The sequence below is a fragment of the Mesocricetus auratus genome, unplaced genomic scaffold (genome assembly GCF_017639785.1).
Source record: "Mesocricetus auratus isolate SY011 unplaced genomic scaffold, BCM_Maur_2.0 Super-Scaffold_100714, whole genome shotgun sequence".
NCBI lineage: Eukaryota > Metazoa > Chordata > Mammalia > Rodentia > Cricetidae > Mesocricetus > Mesocricetus auratus.
In genome coordinates, this window is record NW_024429270.1 from 3,105,560 (window position 1) to 3,113,481 (window position 7,922).

Consider the following 7,922-nt stretch of genomic DNA (forward strand, 5'->3'; position numbering starts at 1 on the left):
CCAACAGGGGACTGATTCAGACTCCATGAATGTAGCAACAGTGAGGAGGCCACAGAAATCACTGGAGCCTTGGGTAGTAGTAGATCAGTGTTTACCATGGTGTATGAATGATATTTGGAACCCATTCCAAATAGAGGGATGTTCTCTCAGCCTGTATACATGGGGAAGGGCGTAGGTCCTTCCCTGGATAAAATGACAGACTTTGGAGATCCCCCAAGGAGGGCCTCACCCTCCCTGAGGAATGATGTGGGGATTCGGTGGGGGAATGGGAGGGCTGGTGGAGGGCTAAGGGAGGAGGGGTGGTAGAGGGAGCTGGGATTGAGATGTGAAGCATTCATGTTTCCAATTTAAATAAAAACATATATTGAGTAAAAAAAGAGAAAGGATCAGTAAACTGGAAATTACATCCAAATAAATTGTTCCAAATGTAAAAAAACAAAAGAAATTTATAGAACATACAACCCCAGGAAGGAACTGTGAGTTAAACCATAAATTCTGGATGGTAAGAATCTACCAATCAGTATATGTTCACTGATTTCAAAACATACCTTTCTGATGTGGGATGCTAGCAGCAGGAAAGAATGTTAGCACAAGTTGGGAAAGAAGTATGTAGAAACTATCTGAAGCTTCCTCTCCATTTTATTGCTTTAAAACAGTTAGCTGTAGAGAGCTGAACGTCCAGCTGCCGGCTGTAACTTCCCAAGTTTTGTCCTGTGAATGGACAATTAAAATGGATGCTCTTGAGAAAGGTAAGAAGATTCTTATTCTGAGGAATGCTCATTGCTACACTGTAGAAAAGGGCAAGCATAAAACTGGATCAAACCTCCATGGTCTGTTCCGGTGAATGACAGGTGAATCTTCTGGATTCTCTTACACGGATGCCAACAAAAGCAAAGGCATCACCTGGGGAGAGGATATACTGAGATTATTTGCAGAATACCAGAAAAGATATCCCTGGGGCTAAAATGATCTTTGCTAAGATGAAAAAGGGAGAAAGAGCAGACCTGATAGCTGATCTTTAAAAGGGTACAGATAATACTAATAATAATACTAATACTAATGCTAATACTAATACTAATCATAACAATAATAGTATGCAATAGCCACTGCCTTGCTTACTACAAAACACATCTTTCTTGGCTTTTTAAAAGTATGTTTTAATTGAAGTAGAATTGCAAAACTTTCCTGCTAGATTCTAACTCCGGATGAGGGCATGGTCTGAGGACAGTTGTATACAAGAGCGGCTACAAGAGGAATCAGATATGGGACGTTTCCCATTTGATTTTGGGAGGTAAGGACCGAGAACAAGTATATTCCCTGTAGAAATACAGGTCCAAGCAGGGGATGTAAGGAGTTGGTGAGGGAAGGAAGCGAGTCAGGCCATGGTGGTAGGGAGAATCTTGCAGCCTGACTGATGAGCAGCCACAGTGCTTTTTAATTTATACAAAGTTTAGTCAGTGGGGATACATTCATGTTGTTTCAAAATATCGATCATATCATTTTTGGTTTTGGACATGTATTTAGCATTTTCTCTTATTTATCTTTTAGTCATAGTTAATAAACTATGCAGAACAGAGCTATCATTTCCAATCGTTTTCCCTCAAGTTTTGACGTCACTGATAAACAGTTATCTTTCATAACCATATCTACTTATCAATCCCATAACCTAATTTTTGCAAATCTAGAGGCATATGACAGCTTGTTCACACGTTGGTAGGTTTTGTGGGTATAAGAACACTAGACCAAAACAACCTTCAAACCATTCCGGGCATACTGCCGTGTCCCAAGAAGTGTATTATTAACTCCTAATGGTCAGAGTACCCAAGAAAAATCCTCAGGTCAAAACTGCTACTGTTATTATTCAAGTTCTGGCATAATACATTATTCATATTTTATACCTTTAGAGAGTACTTTTATCATCTTTCTACCCCATTCTTTGCCCATCAGTGTAAGTCTCTATGTAGGACAGAGGTAACTTCAGCTAATCTAAATTTGTTGCTGTATATGCCACGTAATTGATTGAGTGTATAAGGGGAAGAGGCTTGCAATCTGGACTGTGACTAACTCCTCTAGCTCAGCGAATCTTGTTGATCGTTTCAATTTTACTTTGTTTTGAATACCTTGTTCCTGTGTGAGTGCAGGGACAGATGTCTCCAGAGTGTATCATAGCCTCACCAAGAGACCCCTGACTTATTTATGTGTGTCGCGTCCTCTAAGGCATAAATAACGAAGACCTTCAAGTAGATAAGGACATCTCCTTAAAAGCAGGAGGGATAGTGTGTTCAGGACTTTCCTGAGGAGGCTTAGAAGCAGTACTCCTGGGAGAAGGCATAAGTGATTCACATGAAATTTTCCATCAATCCAATATCCCTAAATTATACAAACTTTAGAACTCTCCCAAGTAAGTAGCAGGTGCAGATGACGACCAAAGGTGGCAGGGCAGAAATCATGTGTCTCAGATTTGCTGGCTTTATGACTTTAGCCGTTCCTTTCCTCTTCTCTTCACAGCCTCCTTCCTACTCCCCTCAGCTACCCCTCCATGAAGGTTTCCGGTGTCCCCCAATTCTCAAGTTAGTAGCCATGTTTCCCTTCGACGAGTGTTCATATATATATTTACAAACATATATTACTGTGTATTTATACTGAGTTCATTTTTGTTGTTTGTGTGTATATAGCTTTGGCCTGAGCACTCTGCATTGGACAACCAATAAGGGGGTTTGTTTCTAGAGTAGGATAGTTCTTTTCCCATTAGTTTCTGCCTCCTGGAGTTCTTTATCTGAGAGTGGGACCTGGTAAATTGTACCCTCTTCCACATTAACGGGTCTATTGGTACTGCTTGTGCAGCATTTCTAGGAGAAGCTGCATCAGTGAAGGCTTCCTGGCATATTGTTTCTTACAATCTGCATGTTCCCTTGTAGGCAATGTTCCCTGAGCCATAGATGCAGAGCTATGATGTGTAAGTATCTGTCGGAGCTGGGTTCCTCACAATCTGTTGATCTCTGCACTGTGTCCAGATATGGTTTCCCATGATGGTCTCTATTTTCTCCTCTATTTTCAAAGAGAAGCCTCTTTGACAAGGAGTTGTGGCTACATGTATCTAAGAAAGGTGTGGTTCTCACACAAAGAGGGTTCACTGGCTGCGGATCTGGAAGTAGGGTTTTGAGTTTTTCTGAGATCATGAGTGACTAACGGAGTATTTTGGGTGTCCCTGATTTAAGTGAAATTAGTTTGTAGTAAAAAATATAAAAATTAATTATAGTAAGAAAAATTGGATGCAATAAAATCTGAAGGTGACAGTAAAATGACACTTATTCTGTGATTGTTTCTTATTGCCCCTTTCTCTACCCGAGCAAATCAAGAAGCAGAATTCAGTAACAATCAAGATGTAAATAAGCAGAAAACTTCCTTTTGGGTTATTTTGTGATAATCCCTTGTAATATTCATATAGCATCTCATGCATATTATGTGTTGATAAAATGTCTCAGTTTTAGCCTACACTTTATTGTTAAAGGTGTCTTGCAATATGCTACATTTTAAAAATACTTTTTCTGCAACGAGTTGGTTGCCTATAGTCACTTAGTGCTTCTATGATAAAGATGAGATTTGAACCCATGGAAAGCCATATGATATGCAATTCACATCCAGATGATGCATATATAAGAAAGTTTTAGCAAAGAATTCTAAATAAATGTTGCTCATTCCCAAGTCACTGGTGACAGTAGATAAAACTGCTCTGAATACCTAAGTTTACTGAGGACACGCATATGCTTTTTCAAAAGTTTAGCATTTTCAAATTCTCTAAGTGTTAACATTAATTAAACATATACTTTGAAGGAAAAGGACTTCTCTTAGAACACATATGCTGCAGTTCAGCTATTTTTGAGTATTGTACAGAAGTTTTATAATGACTACTTTCTGGAATGTCATATTGTTTCCCAAATTGCTGGTCTGATGCCAACTGGTGTGACTTGCTGCTGTTTGTTTCCTACGCCAAAGGAAAATGTCAGGTTCATTCTAAATTAAGCAATTCAATTATGCAACTGCCTCCTTCACCCCCGTATCAGTTTTTCATGCTACTAAATTGAATGTCATAAGAAAACAAGAGGAGTCACTGAGTTTTAAAGTCTCTGCTAATCTTTTCACTGTTATATACCAAATCTTTCAAAGAATTATGCATATATGTATATGTATACATACACATATACACCTACTCACTGTTCCATGAACACATTGTGTAGCAGAATTTGAGAAGATAAATCTCCATATCCATAATCAAATTGTAAAATGGAGAAATTATAACATGACTCTTTATTAAATTCCTACTATGTGCCACACACAAATAAATCAGAGTATCCAAATCAGGTACTTGGTGGAAGTGCTGATTCCTTCCAGAAGGAACAGTTCAAAATTCTATGTGTGAAACAGGAAAGTCCAACAGAGGCAGCAGAACACAAGGTTGCCAATTTTAGTGTCACAATCCTTGGGACAGAAAGAAAATGACAGAAATAGGAAATCAGAAGAGAACAATCATATAAGGTCATGCTAATAAAAGTACATTCTACAATATCAGAATAATAACTTTACCTGGAAGCCAGATGCAACAGAAAAGAATTCCGGATCCAAGTCCAGGCTTGCAGAATTAAAACTGCATCATCATGAGCTTTCCTGGTAATTAAGTGCACTGGATATTTGACCAAGATTGAAATCAGTAACTGTGATTTGAGAGTTCAGACAGCCTCAGATGATCTCAGAGGGAGGAAGATGGAAAGCAATACACCTGACCTCAGTGCCCTATAGGATGTCCCTAGGTCCCTGAGTCACACTTGATAGGAGAGCTATCATTGTGACTAGGCCTCTGAGTCCTCTGCTGAGGGCAGAGAACTCAGGAAAGTAAACAGCTAACAGAACTGGTGTACAAATGAGAGGGCTGGGACAGTAGTGGTGGAGACCACAGGAGCAAATTGAGTGATATCATCCTTTAGCCTCAATTACCCAAACCTATAATTTGTATAATATATTCCTCAGCATTGGAACTGAGATCAACAATAATAGCCAGGCACACATCAAACTGCCTGTTTATCTTCCAGAGAGCATGTTCCTGGGGGTTAAGTAAAGGCATAAAACACCACTTCTGTCTGAACTACATGGCATGATTGAGATTCTCACACAGATTTCTCAGTTCAATTTCAGTTGTCACATCATTGTTATAACTGTGTATCTTATTTATTTAGTTTTTATTTTTAATTATTTCTTTTATTTTTGAAGTTATAATTTAATCACATCCTATCTCTTTAATTTCCACCCTCCAAACCTGTCAATATTACCCTCTATTTTCATTAATTATTGTTTCATATATACATGAATAGGTATATACACATATATTCCTAAATATAACCTGCTTAGTCTGTATAATGTTACTTATGTGTATGTTTTCAGGGATGACCATTTTGGTACAAGGGAATAAATTGGTTTTCTCTTTACTGGGAAATATGATTTATTAACATACCTAGTTACCTGGAATTCTATGTGTAGGATTGAGGCCTCTCTTACCTTTTTAAGTGAGTCCTTTATTAACAAATGCTTTCAGATATTTGGAACCTTCTGTTAGTGCTGAGACCTACCAAGTTAGTTTCCAATTCCATATGCCCCCCCGGTTGCAGTCAGTAGGCATCTTCAGTTTTTCAACTGTTCATTTTGCAATGCAAAAGCTTCATAGTTTTATGTAAATGACTTTTCTATTTTTGCTTTCTGCTGTTTTCAAAAAGTAAATAAATGCTTATGGAAATTTTGAATAGCATGTCTTATGTTTTCTGGCAATTTCATAGTTCCAGGTATTGCATGTATATCTTTGTTCAATAGCGATTTTATTTTGTTTCCACTAACACTGGCCATCTAGGATTATTCTTCTGTATTGTCATATCCATATTTCAAAGTACAGCTTTCTGAAGAGGATGTCCAGTCTCTAATACATGACCTTGGTGGCTTTTTGGACATCAGTTTTATATATATGTGTGTGTGTGTGTATATATATGTGTGTGTGTATATAGATAGATATAGATATAGATATGAACTAATTTCAGGTTTGTCTATCATAGTTTTGTGTGTGTGTGTGTGTGTGTGTGTATGTGTGTGTGTGTAAGCAAATGTAGTGCTATTTGGTTACTGCAGTTTTGTTGAAATTTTTACATTAGAATATTATACATTCCTCCCCCTTCCCTATTTGTGCCCAGGATTGTTTTGATTACTCAGAGTATTTTGTGACCATATATGAATTTTATTGTATTTCTGTCTCTGTGAAAAATACCATTAGCATTTTGATAGTGGTTGCACTGAATCCATGAGTGACTTTTGGAGGTGTGTGAACCTTTACAATATTAGTTCCAGCTAAACATCAATGTGGATATCTTTTCAGAAATTTTTATTTTAAAGATCTTTTCTGGCTAAGGTTTTTTTCCTTCATATGACTGTTACTATAGTGAATGACATCGTTCTTTTGGCTTTTCTGCTCAGCAAACACTTTGGTGATTCCTGCAGATATTTTGTGTCCATCACTAAATTTATTCCTGGACTGTAGTTGCTCTTTGTTGGCGATTTTAGTATTTTTTATGTATAAAACTCACATCATCTGCAAGCAGGGATAATTTGACTTCTTTCTCTCTTATTTAAGATTCTTGTGGGTTTTTTTCTCTTGCCTGAATGCTTTTGCTAATCATACAATGTGTTGAATAAAAAGGCTGAAGTGAGTGTCTCTGTCTTTTTCTAGGTCTTAGAGGAAACTTGTTCTTTTTCTTCTTTTCTGTGTGATAACTGGCAGCATGGTCTCTGTCTGAATATATATCCTTTGTTGAGTTAAAGTAAATTCCTTTATAACCAAGTTGGTGAGAGTTTCTATCACAAAGGGAGGTATAATTTTATCAAATATTTTCTAAGAATCTATTTCAATGATCCTTTGGCAATGATCCTTTGTGGCTTTTTGTTCATCGTGATAATGTGATGTTATGTTTACTGATAAGATTTGTAAAATACTAGTTTTACTGGGATTAATATTCAAAATATGTAAGGAATTCAACATCAAAATAGTAATAGTCATTCAATTATAAATTAATAAATATTCTGAATAGCTATTCCTGGATTATGGGTGTATTAAAATGCATTGTTTAACTAATTGTATCAAGGAAATGAAATTCAAATTCAGTTTGAATCAATTTTGTTAAAAAGACAAAAAGGTAACAAAGACAGGAGGGAATGTGGAGAAAGGGAAACTCTGGCAAGTAGTGGGAATGAAAACAATGTAGTCACTCTTGGAAAATGGTGAGTACTTCCTCCAGACATGAAAGGAGAAGCATCTTGTCAGCCAGCTGTCACATGGCAGAGCACAGATGAAAGGAAGAGGAGTCATGATATCTAAGGTGTCTGCACTCCCACATTTATTTCAGCATAACGCCAGCTCATTGTCCATCAGTGATGGGAGGACAAAGACTATTGAATATTTTTTGGCCATAGAGGATGAAATTCTGCCCTTTGCAGCAACATGAACGGGACAGGGAACATTAAATGAGGTAAACCAGTTCATAGAAGGACAAATACCATACATTCTCGCTCATTTGCAGAAACAGATACTTGTTGCTGTCAAAGAGGAAAAGAGTAGAATTCTGGGCAGTAGAGACAAGAGAAGTCCGGGACTGAGTCCAAGTATGGTGAACAGACCACTGAGAACTTACATAAGAAAACAATGAGTCCTCAAATCCCAGAAAACTAGAACAGTTATCTCAGCACACTATGCTTTACAGCTTTAATATTATGACTAGATATAAATGCGGCTGGCATGTTAATTATGGAGTATGACACATATATAAAGAATTAATGTAAAATAATATATAGAGATTATACTTCATAGTACTTAAAATAATTATATGATATGC